Below are 18,443 nucleotides of genomic sequence, written 5' to 3'. Positions count from 1 at the left end.
ATCTATGGTTACGATTTTTCACCGTGGCCATAACCTCTATGGTCACCCCTCCTTAAAACCGTGACCATAGCCTTATCTATGGTCACGATTTTTCACTGTGGCTATAGCCTCTATGGTCACGGTTTTTTAAAATGGTAACTATAACCTGTTGTTGTTTTTGAGATTCAATTTTTTTAAATTATAATCACATCTCAAAATGATAATAATCACAAAATAAATCTAAAAATAAAAAATTCAAAAAATCTAAATCATAAAATTTTCATTATAAGATAGATATGTTTAATTTTTAGTCTAAACAACACAAATCAAAATAGAGTAATTTTTTTCAATTACATGTAATACTTCAAAAAGTACATAATATATCAAAATGTTACATTTACATAACTAAGGTCATTGTAAGACCCATCCCATGTGATATTTGTATTGAACATATTTTCTTATCACATCATGTCTTTCTGCACGTAAAAGAAATAAACATGTTAAATATCTTGCAAAAATGCTTTTGATGATGCAATACATGTGCAGCAAAAGAAGAGAAACATTCATCCACATCAACACTCAAGAATTATTCACAACCATTATTCACTAAATACTATTATTTTAATAATTAGTTGGCACATATATAAAAGGTGGAATTCATTTTTAAATAATGTTACAAATCACCAACAAATAAACCTTGGCAAATATTCATATATAAACAATTGTTATAATAACCGACAATTAAATTCTAAAAAAAATACCAAGTGACAAACAATTGAGACATCATGAGTAAAAAGCAAAGATACAATACGATATGTAAAAATTTTTGCAAGAAAGAGAGATAAAGAGAACAGCATTAGAACCGACTGACAGTGTTCTTAAGATGGATCAATAGCACAACAAGAAGTTATAAGAGTTAAAAAATGGATGTTACTGGAAGCATATCAATTTATCTATCTACTTTTTCCTAAAATTTTCTCCTCATAGATTAATCAGAAGAATTCACTTCAACCAGATATAAAACCTTTTAGCATTAAAAAAAAAACAATATTATAGATTATATTGACCCTATTATGACTAACTAAAAAATCTCTTAGAAAAATAACATGGAACAAGTGTCTACTGTCTACATGTAAAACAATCAATCATAAGCTTAGAAACAATTATAAAAAAAAAATCAAATACAATCACAAACTTAGAAACAATTATTAAATTTAAATACAATCAAAATTGACTTTCTAATATCAGATTTTAAATTTAAACTAAAGACTAGAAAAATAACTCATATATGGAGTACTATCTTATGTTACCACTGTGAAAGTGATCAAGACAAATTTCAGGCTCAACAAGATCAAATACCATTATCGATTACTCTTTAATTTGGAGTTTTCTAAATAATTCTCGGTTCTTTGTTGTTATCATGCTATTGAATAAAGAATTTGTTATTGATTAAGGTTAACTTAAAACTTCTATGGTACATAAGTTAATATTATATCTTGATTCATCAGAAAACAACACACAAATAAATTATTATGAGTAATGACATCCACTTCAATACTTAGTGACCTTGGTCTTTATCGGATTAAGCTAATGAACAAGGTTCCTTTGTTTACATTGAAAAACCATATAAACATAGCAATAAGGAAAAATCACTACAGTTGATAAACTAATCACAACAGAAGAGAGAAAAAGAAAAGAAAGATTAACTCACATTCCTTTTCTTGTTGTGGTGGATTCTCTTATGCTGTGGTGGTAACGGCGGCAGCAGCTTCCCCTGGCGGCGGCTCAGACGGCAGCAGCAGCCGCAGCAGAGCTTCAACAGCGGCGGTAAAGGCAGTGGAGCTGGTGACAGACACCAGCTCAGCTTTTGACCCCCCTCTCTCTCTCTCATCTTCATGTGCTTTCTCTCTTTCTCTTCGAAATTCGACGATGGCTGGATAGCGGAAGAGCGCGACGCCTACTCTTCTTTCTCGTGGTGATAGGAAGCTCGCGGTGAGATGCGACAGAGGAGCTCGGCGACGCTAGGGTTTTTGCCTTCATCGATCTTGGGGGCTGTGACGAAGTAGGGGCTGGGAGGAAGGTGAACGACAATGGTATGGGCTGGGAGGAAGGGAAACAACGTACGATGGAGGGGGTTGGGAGGAGCTTGGCGAAAGTGGGGGCTGGCTCGAAGGAAAACACTGAGAATGGGGGCTGTGACGAAGTGATAGGTTTTTTTTTTGTTCTAAGTTATTAATTAGGAGGGAATGGGGATTTCGCTGGGAGGGAAGGAGAATTTTGGGATTTGGGGGGGGGGGGGGGAGGGAACTACGGCGTTTATTGGGAGGGATGGTTAAAAAAATAAAAAAATGAATTTAAAAAAAATTCGTGACCATAGACCATCTTAGGCCACCCCTAATAACCGTGACCATAGAGTATCTATGGTCATCTTTCAAAACCGTGACCATAGATATCTTTAGGTCACTTTCCAAAACCATGACCATAGACCCTTTTAGGTCACCCTTTCGAAAAACCGTGACCATAGACATTTTTTGGTTACTGTAAAAAATCGTGACCATAGATTGTTTTAGGTCACTCGTAAAACCGTGATCATAGACCCTTTTAGGCCACCCACCAAAACCGTGACCATAGACCACTTTACGTCATCCCCTAAAACCGTGACCATAGACCCTTTTAGGTCACTCTTTTTTAAAAAACCGTGACCATAGACTCTTTTTGGTCACCGTAAAAAACCGTGGCCATAGACCCTTTTAAGTCACCCCTAAAACTGTGACCATAAACCCTTTTAGGCCACCCTCCAAAACCATGACCATAGACCACTTTAGGTCACCCCCAAAACTGTGACCATAGGTACCCTATGGTCACCCTTTTTGTAAAAATCATGACCATAGACCTTTTTTAGTCACTGTAAAAAACTGACCATAGACCCCTTTAGGTCACCCTCCAAAACCGTAACCATAGTCTTTTTTAGGCCATCTTTTTTTAGAAAACCGTAACCATAAGTACCCTATGGTCACCCTTTTTATATAAACCGTGACCATAACTTTTTTTGTTATGGTAAAAAACTGTGACCAAAAAAATCGTGGCTATAGACTTAAAATGTTGTATTGTTTGTTATAGGAAGTAGGAACACTAAAAATTGAGAGGATTCAAAGGTTTATGTTCCTTTAGTAATTTAGTAAGCAATGATGTTTTTACTTTAATTTTTTGGCATAAAACTTCTATTTTTGTCATCTTCATTGTTTTTTATAAAAAAATAAAAGAAGTATATAAAATAGTATATATAATATTAATTAATTTCATAATATAATGATTTTTACATTACTCATATTTATTTTATAGGTGTCTCACAATCCAACCTGACTGTGACTGACGCTTAGAAAAATCTTCCCAAACAAGTCTCAAAATTTGATATTGCAGAAAACAGAAACAATAGAATTTCCAATTATACTAAAAGGCAACACATTCTTAGCATCATATTTAAAACATACTCAACATATTTATAGAAAGTTCAACTTTAATATTTACAGCAAAGCATGGTCTATTAATTTCATCTACTAGAATATTTACAAAGCAACATACTCAAGTCACTAAAGTCGAATTTTGCATATGTTACATAGAGCAGTTTAACAAGTCTAAAGAGTTTTAGAGCTATTTATACAAAACATTAATCCCTTGAACAGTAAAAGGTTCACCAGCACAAACAAAACTAGAGCGGAACTGATGAAGTTGGATTAGGATCAAGGCCCGTATCTGAAAAAAAATGAAAGAACAACAGAGTGAGTTTTGCAACTCAGTGAGTAAATAGAGCATCCATAACCCCATGAGAGACAATTGTATAAATAGTTAATTTTAGTCAAAATAAATCCACTTTAATAATAGTGACAAAAATATACTCAAACATAATGATAATTACTTATTATAGACATCATATACTCAAACTTTTTTATTTTATATAAATATAAATAGAAAGTTATCTTATTCATAAAAGTCAAAACAATAGACAGAAATCACTCTTAAGTGGTTTTTCTTTGTGTAAATTCTGAAACAGATATACTCGACTGATTTTGTGGATATGAAACAGACAGGTACCATTTTTCATTCACATGGACCTAAAAGTACAATTTATATACTAACATGGTGCACCAAGTCTAGCCCTTACTATCGCTAGCTGCAGTTTCTGTCATAGAGCCTTCCAAAATATTTTGACATATAAATCATGATCAAACTAAAGTTGTCAAACAAATCAATAAGTGCATCATCAATTCAATACTAACTTTACATTCAAAGTGTATATGCAAGATAATATTTACATTATAATCTAATTTCTCAAATGACAACTTCGTTAATTTTAACACAAATTATTATGTCTCAAGTTGGATTTTCTTTGTAAAATATTTAACATAAACATCATGTTGACAAATAAGTTTGTAAATAATTAAATAATAAAATTTAAAATTATTTTCAATAATTGTAAAAATGATACAAACTAAAATTTAACTATATATACAAAGTTTACTCACAGACTAAAATCTAAGAAAAAAATTTCTACTCCACAAGTTCCAAGAAGCAAGGAGAATGGTTCCTTTGAGAATCTAATATCACAAACATAACAATAATAATTTTAATAAGTTAATCTTAACATCAATTGACATAATAAAACCTATATACCCAAAAATTTCAAATTATATCTTACCCTAACCTTAAATTTTTGAATTTATTAATACCTATCACTACAAACATGATAAAAATAAAAAATATAGATAATTATCAAGGTAAAGAGTCACCTTAATGTCTTAATAATTGGTAATACTTGAATTAAATTAAAGGTGATTTCTCTCTTCTTCAAACTTAGAATACTTCAATGGAATTTTAGAATAAAAGACAACATAAGAGAGCACAATAGATAGGCATAATACAATTAGAATAAAAGAAGAGTAGTAAAATTAATTGAAATAAAAGTGTATGAAATTATTGTTGAAGAAGTGACATGAGGGAGGGGAGATCAGCAGAATAATATTAGCGGCGAGGGATTTTGAAGTAATGTAATAACATGTGTGTGTATTGCTGAATTGAATTGAAGTGCATTTGAGTAGAAGGAAAAGAAATAAAAGTTATGGGATTGGCCCATCGTGTTTTTTTTAAGGCCCTACAACTTCCTCACCTTTAAAAAATCTGGTCCCCAAATTTCAAACATAAAAATACCTTAAGTTTCTACGAATATTTGTTGTGCATTATATTCTTAGATTTCCAAGTTGCCTCTTCCTCCGAATGGTTCTTTCAGACTACTTTTACAGAAGCTACTTCTTTAGAATGTAGCTTCTTTACTTGTCGATCAATTACAGGAATAGATTCTTCTTCAGATGATAGATCTTCTTTCAATTCCACTGATTGGGGAGTAAGTACATGAGATGGATCATGAAGATATTTACGTAACCTAGGCACGTAAAATATTGGATGAATCATAGACAAATTAGGTGGTAGTGCTAAGTGATATGCTACTACGCCTATTCGTTCCAAGATCTCAAAAGAACCAATATAGCATGGTCTAAGCATATCCTTTTTGCCAAACCTCATCACACCCTTCATTTGTGACACTCGGAGAAAAACTTAATCACCCACTGAGAATTCGAAGTTATGTCTTCTATGATTAGCGTCGGCCTTTTGTCTACTTTGAGCTGCTAACAAACGTTCCTTGATCACGCAAATTTTCTCACTCGCATCTTGTACCAAATTGGGTCCCAACAGTTTGGTCTCACCAACCTCAAACCATCCAACTGGTGATCTACATCGCCTTTCATAAAGAGCTTCAAATGGTGCCATTTGAATATTGGCTTGATAACTATTATTATAAGAAAACTCAATCAAAGGTAGGCAGCTATCCCAATTTTTACCAAAATCTAAAACACAACATCTCAACATATCTTCCAAAATTCGAATTGTTCTCTTAGATTGTCTGTCCATCTATGGATGAAAGACTGTACTAAGATCTACTCTTGTCCAAGTGCATTCTGAAAGGATTTTAAAAAATGAGAGTTAAATTGTGGCTCATGATCTGAGATAATGGACATTGGGATTTCATGAAGCTTGAATATCTCATCAACATAAAGCTTAGCATATCGGGCTGCGGTATAAGTAGTTTTCACAGGAAGAAAGTAGACTGACTTCGTCATTCTATCTACTATCACTCAGACTGAATCGTAGCTCCTGAAAACTACGAGGTAAACCTGTTACAAAGTCCATAGTAATTCTCTCCCATTTTCATTCAGGTATCTCAATATTTTGTAGCAATCCTACAACCTTTGATGTTCAGCTTTAACTTGTTGACAAGTCAAGCAGTGAGAAACAAAAGTACTTACATCTTTTTTTATACCTTCCCACCAAAACAATTGCTTCAAATCTTGGCACATCTTATTAATTCCTGGATGAATAGTGTATTTAGAATTGTGAGTCTCCTCCATAATAGCTTTCTTTAAGTCATTATTATTTGGTATACATAAACGGATACCATAATATAAAACACCTTGATCAAGAGAAAAATCTGAGTTCTTCCCATTCTAAGCATCTTTTATTAACTTTCTTAATTTTGGGTCATCACCCTGCGCAGACTTGATTTGTTCTATTAGAGAGGATTGAGATCGTACATAAGCTAAGAGTGGCCCTGACCCTTCAAGCTTAAAATATACACCCTCAGATTCTAACATGTGAATCTCTTGCACTAAAGGCCTCTTTGATAAAGCAATGTGATTTAAACTACACATGAATTTTCTACTCAATACATTAGCAGCTACATTAGTCTTACTTAGATGGTATAAGATGACACATCGTAATCCTTAAGCAACTTCATCCATCTATGTTTTCTGAGGTTAAGATATTTTTGTTTTAAGATGTACTTTAAGCTCTTGTGATCTGTATAAACCTCACAAGTTTCACCATAAAGATTGTGTCTCTAGATCTTTAAGGAAAAAATCACTGCTACCATTTCTAAATCATGATTTCGGTAATTCTGTTCGTGCTTCTTAAGTTGTCTAGATGTATAGGCGATGACTCTACTACTATGCTACATAAGAACACATCCAAGTCCTACCCGAGATGCATCACAATATACTGAATATTCTCTGGATCCTGAAGGTAAAACTAGAACTGGAACAGTAGTCAAACACTTCTTAAGCTTTTGAAAGCTTTGATCACATTCATCAGTCCATTGAAATTTTACATTCTTCTGAGTCAGCTTGGTCAAAGGAGATGATATCTTTAAGAAATCTTAAAAAAAATGTTTGTAGTAGCCTGCCAATCCTAAAAAGCTACGAATCTTTTTTACTGATGTAGGTCTTGGCCACTATTGGATAGCTTCCAATTTCTTTGGATCCACTTTGATTCCATATTTCAATACAACATGACCTGAGAATGCTACTTGATCTAACAAAAACTCACACTTAAAAATTTTTGCATAAAGTTTGCAATTTCTTGGAATTTACAAAACAGCTCTTAGATGATGCTCATGTTCTTTCTCACTCTTGGAATACACTAGAATGTCATCAATAAAGACAATCACAAAGTGATCTAGAAAAGGCTTAAATACACGGTTCATCAAGTCTATAAAAGCAGTTGGAACATTGGTTAAATCAAAGGGCATCACCAAAAATTTATTATGTCCATATTGAGTTTGAAAAGCCATTTTTGGAATGTCTTCTCCCTTAGTCTTTAACTGATAGTATCCAAAACGAAGATCTATCTTGGAAAAATAAGAAGCTCCTTGTAATTGGTCAAACAAATCATCAATCTTTGGTAAGAGATACTTGTTACAAATAGTTACTTTGTTAAGTTTCCGATAATCGACACACAATCACATTAAACCATCCTTTTTCTTTAAAAAGAGAACTGGAGCTCCCCAAGGAGAAGTACTAGGACAGATAAATCCCTTGTCTAATAGCTCTTGCAACTGAATTTTCATCTCTCGCAATTCCACGGGAGCCATGCGATAAAGAGGGATTGATACAGGAGAAACCCGTCGGGCTAATGGTGCACGAAATTGTAAATCAAAATTTTCACAATTCGTACCACTAACCAGCAAGTGCACTGGGTCGCCCAAGTAATAACTTACGTGAGTAAGGGTCGATCCTACGGAGATTGCTGGCTTGAAGCAAGCTATGGTTATCTTGTAACTCTTAGTCAGGATATCAATTATAATTATCAGTTGACTTGCAAATGAACAAGAGAGCATGGATTAAATAATACTTGTTATGTAGTAATGGAGAATATATTGGAGTTTTGAAGATGCTTTGTCTTCTGAATCTCTGCTTTCCCCCTGTCATCTTCTTCACACACGCAAGGTTCCTCCTATGGCAAGCTGTGTGTTGGTGGATCACCGTTGCCAATAGTTACCATCCGTCCTCTCAGTGAAAATGGTCCAGGTGCGCTGTCACCGCACGGCTAATCATCTGTCGATTCTCACTCATGCTGGAATAGGATCTATTGATCCTTTTGCGTTTGTCACTACGCCCAACCCTTGTGAGTTTGAAGCTCGTCACAGTCATTCAATCCCTGAATCCTACTCATAATACCACAAACAAGGTTTAGACTTTCCAGATTCTCAAGAATGCTGCCAATGGATTCTAGCTTATACCACGAAGACTCTGATTAAGGAATCCAAGAGATACTCATTCAATCTAATGTAGAACAGAGGTGGTTGTCAGGCACACGTTCATAGGTTAAGAATGGTGATGAGTGTCACGGATCATCACATTCATCATATTGAAATGCGAATGAATATCTTAGATAAAAACAAGCGTGTTTGAATAGAAAACAGAAATAATTGTATTAATCCATCGAGACACAGAAGAGCTCCTCACCCCCAATAATGGAGTTTAGAGACTCATGCCGTCAAAGAGTACAAAGTTCAGATCTAAAAATGTCATGAGGTACAAAATAAATCTCTAAAAGTTGTTTAAATACTAAACTAGTAACCTAGGTTTACAGAAAATGAGTAAACTAAGATAGATAGTGCAGAAATCCACTTCTGGGGCCCACTTGGTGTGTGCTGGGGCTGAGACTTGAGCTTTTCACATGTCTGGGCTATTTCTAGAGTTAAATGTCAGGTTGTAATCTGTTTTGGGCGTTTAACTCCAATTTGTAACCTGTTTCTGGCGTTTAACACCAGAATGGAACATGAAACTGGCGTTAAATGCCAGTTTACGTCATTTATCGTCGAGAAAAGTATAGACTATTATATATTTCTGGAAAGCTCTGGATGTCTACTTTCCAACCCAATTGAGAGCGCGCCAATTGGACTCCTTTAGCTCCAAAAAATCTATTCCGAGTGCAGGGAGGTCAGAATCCAACAACATCAGCAGTCCTTTTTCAGCCTGAATAAGATTTTTGCTCAGCTCCCGCAATTTCAGCCAGAAAATATCTAAAATCACAGAAAAATACATAAACTCATAGTAAAGTCCAGAAATATGAATTTTGCCTAAAAACTAATAAAAATATACTAAAAACTAACTAAAACATACTAAAAACTACATGAAATTACCCCCAAAAAGCGTATAAAATATCCGCTCATCACAACATCAAACTTAAACTGTTACTTGTCCCCAAGAAACTAGATAAATAAAATAAGATAAAAACAAATCAAAAAGCAATAATATCTCAGAGTTTTAAGTGAAGCTCAAATTCTAATTAGATGAGCGGGACTAGTAGCTTTTTGCTTCCGAACAGTTTTGGCATCTCACTTTATCCTTTGAAATTCAGAATGATTGGCATACATAGGAACTCAGAATTCAGATAGTATTATTGATTCTCCTAGTTTAGTATGTTGATTCTTAAACACAGCTACTTTATGAGTCTTGGCCGTGGCCCTAAGCACTTTGTTTTCCAGTATTACCACCGGATACATAAATGCCACAAACACATAACTGGGTGAACCTTTTCAGATTGTGACTTAGCTTTGCTAAAGTCCCCAATTAGAGGTGTCCAGAGTTCTTAAGCACACTCTTTTGATTTGGATCACGACTTTAACCACTCAGTCTCAAACTTTTTACCTGGACCTTCATGACACAAGCATATGGTTAGAGATAGCTTGATTTTGCCGCTTATGCCAGGATTTTATTCCTTTAAGCCCTCCTTTCCATTGATGCTCAAAGTCTTGGATCCTTTTTGCCCTTGCCTTTGGTTTAAAGGGCTATTGGCTTTTTCTGCTGCTCCTTTTTTTTCACTGTTTTTTCTTGCTTCAAGAATCAATTTCATAATTTTTCAGATTATCAATAACATTTCTCTTGTTCATCATTCTTTCAAGAGCCAATAATTTTAATATTCATAAAATTCAATATAAAAAATATGCACTGTTTAGGCATTCATTCAGAAGAGAAAAAGTATTGCCACCACATATAAATAATTAGAATTTTCTTATTAAAAACTCAAAAAAAATATTGCCTCCTTATTTTAAAAATTTGCTATTTTATTCATGTTTGATGATAATGAGAAAAATAAATTATAGCTTAATTGGAGATAAAATCAAAATAGAGATACTAATTACTACTACTCATATATAACTTCTAAGGTAAATTCCTAATAAGAACAATTATCACATAGTTAAGGTTAAGATTAGGACTCAACAACCTTTATTTTGGAAGGTGGATGCTCCTTTAGTCTGTGGGGTGCTTGGCCCTTCAAGGGATAGCTTCTGATGCTTCAGTTCCTTCAGTTCACGCCCTTGCTCTTCTTGTTCCCCAAGCAGTTTGCAAAGCTTGCTATTTTGATTTTTCTGTTCTTCCTTTAGTTGGTCCATAGCTTCTTGCAACTTGGTGATAGATGCTTCAAGATGCTCCCAGTATTCAATTTGAGGGATTTTTGGGAGGAACTCCTGTGCTTTCCTCTTGATGGGGTCATCCTGCACTTATTGTCCTTTCATTAACTTTTTGGTGATTGGTTGCTCAACTGAGATATACTTATTTACTCCTATCTTTACCCCAGCATCTTTACATAGCATAGAGATTAAGTTTGGATAAGCTAATTTGGCATCTTTGGAGTTCTTGTTTGCAATTGTGTAAAGTTCACAAGAGATCAGCTGATGAACTTCCACTTCTTTTTACAACATAATACAATGGATCATTACTGCTCTTTTGATGGTAACTTCAGAGCGGTTGCTAGTGGGCAGTATAGAATGCCCAATGAAGTCCAGCCAGCCTCTGGTGACTGGTTTGAGATCTCCTCTCTTGAGTTAGTTTGGGACACCCTTTGTGTTGGTTGTCCACTTGGTTCCAGGGAGGCATATGTCCTCTAGAATTTCGTCCAAGCCCTTATTTGTTCTCATCATTCTCCTATTAAAGGAGTCTGGGTCATCTTGCAGTTGAAGCAGCTTGAAGATCTCTCTTATTTTGTCAGGGTGAAGGTGAACAATCTTCCCTCTGACCAGAGTTCGATAGTCATAGAAGGCGGTTCCAGCTATTCTCTGCCTGTCTATTTGCCACAGATTAGAGTAGAATTCCTGAACCATGTTTCTTCCCACCTTTGTTTCAAGATTAGCTAGGATTTCCCAGCTCCTGTTTTGAATTTGCTCTTGGATCTCCAGATATTCGTCTTCTTTCGGATCGAATTTAACTTCCAGGATCACTGATCTTAGACCCATTATTTTGTAGTAATGGTTTGAATGTTCTTTGGTTAAGAACTTCCCTTGATTCCAAAGTGGTTTTGGAATATTCTCTTTCTTGACTCTTGGAGTGGTTTGTTTTCCCTTATGAGCCATGATCTTAGTGGGTATTGGCTTAGTGATCATGGATAAACACACCAAACTTAGAGGTTTGCTTGTTCTCAAGAAAAAGAAAGGAAAGGAGAGGGATAGAGGGAGACCCAAGTTCGAATTGTGGAGAAGATGAGGGAGGCCGAACGTGTATTTAAAGGGAAGGGGGTGGGTTTTCGAAAATTTTTGAAAAAGATAGGATAGAAGATATGATTTGTAAAAGATAAGTATGATAGGAAAAAGATGTAATTTAAAATTGAAAAGATATGAAAGATATTTGAAAAAGATAAATCTGAATTTTGAAAAGAAGATATGATGAGTATATAAAGATTTGAGAAGAATTTAAAAAGATTTGAAAAGAATTCAAAAAGATAAATGAGTTTTGAAAAAAGTTTGAAAAGATATTGAAGAAAAATTAAGAAATATGTTTAGGATTAAAAATTTTTCGAAATTGAAGTTGAAAGATGAGAGTTTGTAACATGTTTATGCAAGAAATCATGAATTGAAACATGAAAAATGAAAAAAATTTTAAGTGAAAAAGTTACCTTCTCCCCACAATCCTGGCGTTAAACGCCCAACTGCTGCATGTTTTGGGCGTTTAACGCCCATTTGTAGCCTCTCCTGGGCGTTTAACGCCCAGCTGTAGCTTCTGGCTGGCGTTAAACTCCAGAAAGTCCTTTATCACTGGGCGTTTTTCTGAATGCCCAGGATGCTGCAAATCTGGCGTTAAACGCCCAGAATGGTATCCATTTGGGCGTTACCATTCTGGCGTTTAACACCCAAATGACTATCCCTACTGGCATTAAACGCCTAGTAGATGCTTCTTTTGGGCGTTTAACGCCCAAAACAGCTTTTACTGGCATTTTCGCACCAGTGAGTTTCTTTTTGCTGTTTTATCCTCTGAATCCTTCTGTAACTCTGTGAACTCATGCAATTGATACTTTACCTTGAAGATAATTAATATGAACCTGTAAATTTATCATTTAATTAACAAATAAGCTTTGTTAATGGCTGGGTTGCCTCCCAGCAAGCGCTTCTTTATTGTCTTTAGCTGGACTATTACTAAGCTTTAATCAAGTATCAGTTTTGAGCATTCATGCTCAAAATTGCTTTCAAGATAATGTTTGACTCTCTGTCCATTAACAATGAATTTTTTGTTAGAGTCATTATCCTGAAGCTCTACGTATCCATATGATGACACACCTGTAATCACATATGGTCCTCTCCACCGGGATTTCAACTTTTCGGGGGAATAATCTGAGCCTAGAGTTAAACAGCAAAACTTTCTGCCCTGGCTCAAAGACTCTAGATGACAGCTTCTTATCATGCCATCTTTTTTCTTTCTCTTTATAAATCTTTGCATTTTCGAAAGCATTGAGTCTGAATTCCTCTAGCTCATTTAACTGGAGCAATCGTTTTTCTCCAGCTAACTTGGCATCAAGGTTTAGGAATCTGGTTGCCCAGTAGGTCTTGTGTTCCAGTTCCACTGGCAAATGACAGGCTTTTTCATACACAAGCTGGTATGGAGAAGTCCCTATAGGAGTCTTGAATGCTGTTCTGTATACCCACAGAGCATCATCAAAGCTTCTTGCCCAATCCCTTCTACAGTTAATCACAGTCCGTTTTAGGATTCTTTTAAGTTCTCTATTAGAGACTTCAGCTTGTCCATTTGTCTGTGGGTGATATGGTGTTGCCACTCTGTGGCTAACTCCATATCGAACCATAGCAGAGTAAAGCTGTTTATTGCATAAATGAGCGCCCCCATCACTGATTAGTACTCTAAGGACACCAAATCTATTGAAGATGTGTTTCTGGAGAAATTTCAGCACTGTCTTAGTATCATTAGTGGGTGTTACAATAGCCTCCACCCATTTGGATACATAATCCACTGCCACCAGAATATAAGTGTTTGAGTATGATGGTGGGAAAGGCCCCATGAAGTCAACACCCCATACATCAAATAACTCAATCTCCAAGATCCCTTGTTGAGGTATGGCATAATTGTGAGGCAGATTGCCAGATCTTTGGCAACTGTCATAATTACGTACAAACTCTCGGGAGTCTTTATAGAGAGTAGGCCAGTAGAAGCCACATTGGAGGACTCATGTGGCTGTTCGCTCACTTCCAAAATGTCCTCCATACTGTGATCCATGGCAATGCCAGAGGATCTTCTATGCTTCTTTTTTAGGCACACATCTACGGATTACTCCGTCTGCACATCTCTTGAAGAGATATGGTTCATCCTACAGATAGTACTTTGCATCCGAGATCAATTTCTTTGATTGCTATCTACTATACTCTTTGGGTATGAATCTCACAGCCTTGTAGTTTGCAATATCTGCAAACTATGGTACTTCCTGGATGGCAAAGAGTTGCTCATCCAGAAAGTTTTCAGAGATCTCAGTAAGAGGGAGGGATGCCCCTTCTACTGGTTCTATTCGGGACAGGTGATCTGCTACTTGATTCTCTGTCCCTTTTCTGTCTCTTATTTCTATATCAAACTCTTGCAGAAGCAACACCCATCTTATGAGTCTGGGTTTTGAATCCTGCTTTGTGAGTAGATATTTAAGAGCAGCATGGTCAGTGTACACAATCACTTTTGATCCTACTAAATAAGATCTGAACTTGTCAATGGCGTAAACCACTGCAAGTAACTCTTTTTCTGTGGTTGTGTAGTTCTTCTGTGCATCATTTAAAATATGACTGGCATAATAAATGACGTGCAGAAGCTTGTCATGCGTTTGTCCCAACACTAATGGCATGGTCACTGGCATCACACATTAGTTCAAATGGTAATGTCTAGTCTGGTGCAGAGATGACTGGTGCTGTGACCAGCTTAGCTTTCAGAGTCTCAAACGCCTGCAAACACTCTTTATCAAAGATAAATAGCGTGTCAGCAGCTAGCAGATTACTCAGAGGTTTTGCAATTTTTGAAAAATCTTTTATAAACCTCCTATAGAATCCTGCATGCCCCAGAAAGCTTCTGATTGCCTTAAAATTGGCAGGTGGTGGTAATTTTTCAAGTACCTCTACCTTAGCTTGATCCACCTCTATTCCCTTGTTCGAAATTTTGTGCCCAAGTACAATTCCTTCAGTCACCATAAAGTGACATTTCTCCCAATTTAAAACCAGGTTAGTCTCTTGGCACCTCTTTAGAACAAGTGCTAGATGGTCAAGACAAGAGCTGAATGAGTCTCCAAATACTGAAAAGTTATCCATGAAGACTTCCAGAAAATTTTCCACCATATCAGAGAAAATAAAAAGCATGCACCTTTGAAAGGTTGCAGGTGCATTGCACAGACCAAATGACATCCTTCTGTATGCAAATACTCCAGATGGACATGTGAATGCTGTTTTCTCTTGATCTTGGGGATCTACTGCAATTTGATTATAACCTGAATATCCATCCAGAAAGCAGTAGTAATCATGACCTGCTAGTCTTTCTAGCATTTGGTCTATGAATGGTAAAGAAAAATGATCCTTTTTGGTAGCTATATTGAGCTTTCTATAACCAATACACATACGCCACCCTGTAACTGTTCTTGTAGGAACCAATTCATTTTTTTCGTTATGAACCACTGTCATGCCACCCTTCTTAGGGATGACTTGGACAGGGCTCACCCAGGGGCTATCAGAAATAGGATAAATAATCCCAGCCTCTAGTAATTTAGTGACCTCCTTCTGCACCACCTCCTTCATGGCTGAATTCAGCCGCCTCTGTGGTTGAACCACTGGCTTAGCGTCATCCTCCAATAGGATCTTGTGCATGCATCTGGCTGGGCTAATGCCCTTAAGATCACTGATGGACCATCCAAGAGCTGTCTTGTGTGTCCTCAGCTCTTGAATTAGTGCTTCCTCTTCATGTGGCTCTAAGATAGAACTTATGATTACAGGAAAAGTGTCACCTTCTCACAAAAATGCATATTTCAGGGATGGTGGTAATAGTTTGAGCTCGGGTTTAGGAGGTTTCTCCTCTTCCCGAGGGATTTTCAGAGGTTCTATTATTCTTTCTGGTTCCTCCAGATCAGGTTGAACATCTTTAAAAATATCCTCTAGCTCTGATTCGAGACTCTCAGTCATATTGACCTCTTCCACCAGAGAGTCAATAATGTCAATGCTCATGCAGTTGTATGGGGTGTCTGGATGCTGCATAACTTTGATAACATTCAACTTAAACTCGTCCTCATTGACTCTCAGAGTTAATTCTCCTTTTTGGACGTCAATGAGGGTTCGTCCAGTTGCTAGGAAAGGTCTTCCGAGAATAAGAGTTGCACTCTTGTGCTCCTCCATTTCCAGTACCACAAAGTCAGTGGAAAAGGCAAATGGCCCAACCTTGACAATCATGTCTTCAATCACGCCTGATGGGTATTTAATGGAGCCATCAGCAAGTTGGAGACATATTTGTGTTAGTTTGACTTCTTCAGTCAAACTAAGATTTTTGATAGTGGATGCATGTATTAGGTTGATACTTGCTCCAAGATCACATAGAGCTTTCTTGGTACAAGTACCCTCTAATGTGCATGGTATCATGAAACTTTCGGGATCTTTAAGCTTCTCTGGTAAGCTTTTCAGAATGACTGCAATGCATTCTTCAGTGAGGTAAACTTTTTCAGTTTCTCTCCAATCCTTCTTATGACTTAAGATCTCTTTCATGAACTTAGCATAAGAGGGTATTTGTTCAAGTGCCTCTGCAAACGGAATCTTTATTTCAAGAGTCCTAAGATAGTCTGCAAAGCAGGCAAATTGCTTATCCTATTCCGCTTGGCGGAGTTTCTGAGGATAAGGCATTTTGGCTTTGTATTCCTCAACCTTAGTTGCTGCAGGTTTATTTCCTACAGATGTGGTTGGAGAAGCCTTTTTAGAGGGGTTGCTATCAGCACATGTATGTGTCTGATCCCTCACTGGCGTTTGAATGCCATGGTTGGAAGCTGGATTGGCATTGGACGCCAACTCCTTACCTGTTTCTGGCATTTGAACGCCAAAACTGAGCTTCCCTTGGGCATTTAACGCCAACTCCTTGTCTGTTTGTGGCGTTTGAACGCCAGAACTGAGCATGGGTTGGGCGTTTAACGCCAGCTCTCCACCCTTTTCTAGCGTTTGAGCGCCAGAATTATTCCTCTCTGGGCTCTTACTATCCTCAGAGGGATTTTGGGTAGCAGTTTGTTTTTTTCTTGGCTTCTTGCTGCCTTGAAGTGAGGTATTTAATGTTTTTTCACTTCTTAATTGAACTGCTTGGCACTCTTCTATTATTTGTTTTGATGACTGCTGTTCTGTTTGCTTCAACTGCACTTCCATATTTATATTATCCATTCTTGTGTCTTGTAGTATCTCCTTGAATTCGGCTAGCTGTTTTGTTAGAAAATCTAATTGTTGATTGAATTCAGTAACTTGTTCTGCAGGACTGAGTTCAGCAGTTACTGTTTTAGCCTCTTCTTTCATGGAAAGTTCACTACTTAGGTACAGATGCTGATTTTTCTGGCAACTGTATCAATGATCTCTTGTGCTTCTTCAAATGTCTTTCTCATGTATATAGATCCACCAGCTGAGTGGTCCAAAGACATCTGAGCTTTCTCTGTAAGCCCATAATAGAAGATGTCTAACTGCACCCACTCTGAAAATATTTCAGAGGGGTATTTTCTTAGCATCTCTCTGTATCTCTCCCAGGCATCATAAAGAGATTCATTATCTCCTTGTTTAAAGTCTTAGATGTTTAGCCTTAGCTGTATCATCCGTTTTAGAGGGAAATATTGATTCAGGAATTTTTCTGACAGCTGTTTCTATGTCCTTATGCTAGCCTTAGGTTGGTTATTTAACCACCTCTTAGCTTGGTCTTTTACAGCAAATGAAAACAGTAATAATCTGTAGACATCCTGATCTACTTCCTTATCATGTACTGTGTCAGCAATTTGTAAAAACTATGCCAAAAACTCTGTAGGTTCTTCCTGTGGAAGACCGAAATACTGGCAACTTTGCTGCACCATGATAATGAGCTGAGAATTCAACTCAAAACTACTAACTTCGATGGAGGGTATACAGATACTACTCCCATATGAAGCAGTAGTGGGGTTAGCATATGACCCCAAAGTCCTTCTGGACTGTTCATTTCCACTTAAGTCCATGATGGAGAAAGGGAAATGACGTGGATTTATTTTATCTATTTTATTATATTTAAAAATTTTTTTGAAATAATAAAATAAAATAAAAACTAAAATAAAAATAAAAAATTTGAAAATATTTTATGAGAATTTTCGAAAAATGAAGAGAGAGAAAAGGTGGTTAGGAAGTTTTGAAAAAGATATGATTTTTTTTTGAAAACTTGACAACTAATATATGATAAGTTAAAATTTTGAAATTGAAATATGAATTTTTATGGAAAATTTTGAAATATTTGCTTAAAATTAGTTAGAAAAGATATTTTTTATTTTTGAATTTTATGATGAAAGAGAAAAACACACAAAAGACACAAGACTTAAAATTTTTAGATCTAATGCTCCTTGTTTTCGAAAATTTTGGAGGAAAAACACCAAGGAACACCAAACTTAAAAATTTTAAGATCAAAACACAAGGAAGACTCAAGAACACTTTGAAGATTCACAAGAACAACAAGAACATGAAGATAGAATAGCAAACTTAAAATTTTTAGAAAACCAAAATAAAATTTTCAAAAACTAAAGAAAAATTAACAAGAGAACACTAAACTTAAAATTTGGCACAATATTTAATTAAA

General features: G+C 36.1%; 1 long non-coding RNA gene across 1 annotated transcript; it reads right to left on the bottom strand.

Moving 5' to 3' along the window:
• Nucleotides 1-233: 233 nt before the first annotated feature.
• Nucleotides 234-2,254, bottom strand: LOC140174998 (uncharacterized). Its single transcript, XR_011865168.1, has 2 exons — nt 1,691-2,254; nt 234-455 (listed from the first exon to the last, which is right to left on the bottom strand). It is a non-coding gene; the product is annotated as an uncharacterized lncRNA (long non-coding RNA).
• Nucleotides 2,255-18,443: the final 16,189 nt, after the last annotated feature.

Source organism: Arachis hypogaea, chromosome 9 (genome assembly GCF_003086295.3).
Source record: "Arachis hypogaea cultivar Tifrunner chromosome 9, arahy.Tifrunner.gnm2.J5K5, whole genome shotgun sequence".
NCBI classification, from domain to species: Eukaryota; Viridiplantae; Streptophyta; class Magnoliopsida; order Fabales; family Fabaceae; genus Arachis; species Arachis hypogaea.
This window is presented reverse-complemented; position numbering and strand designations above follow the sequence as displayed.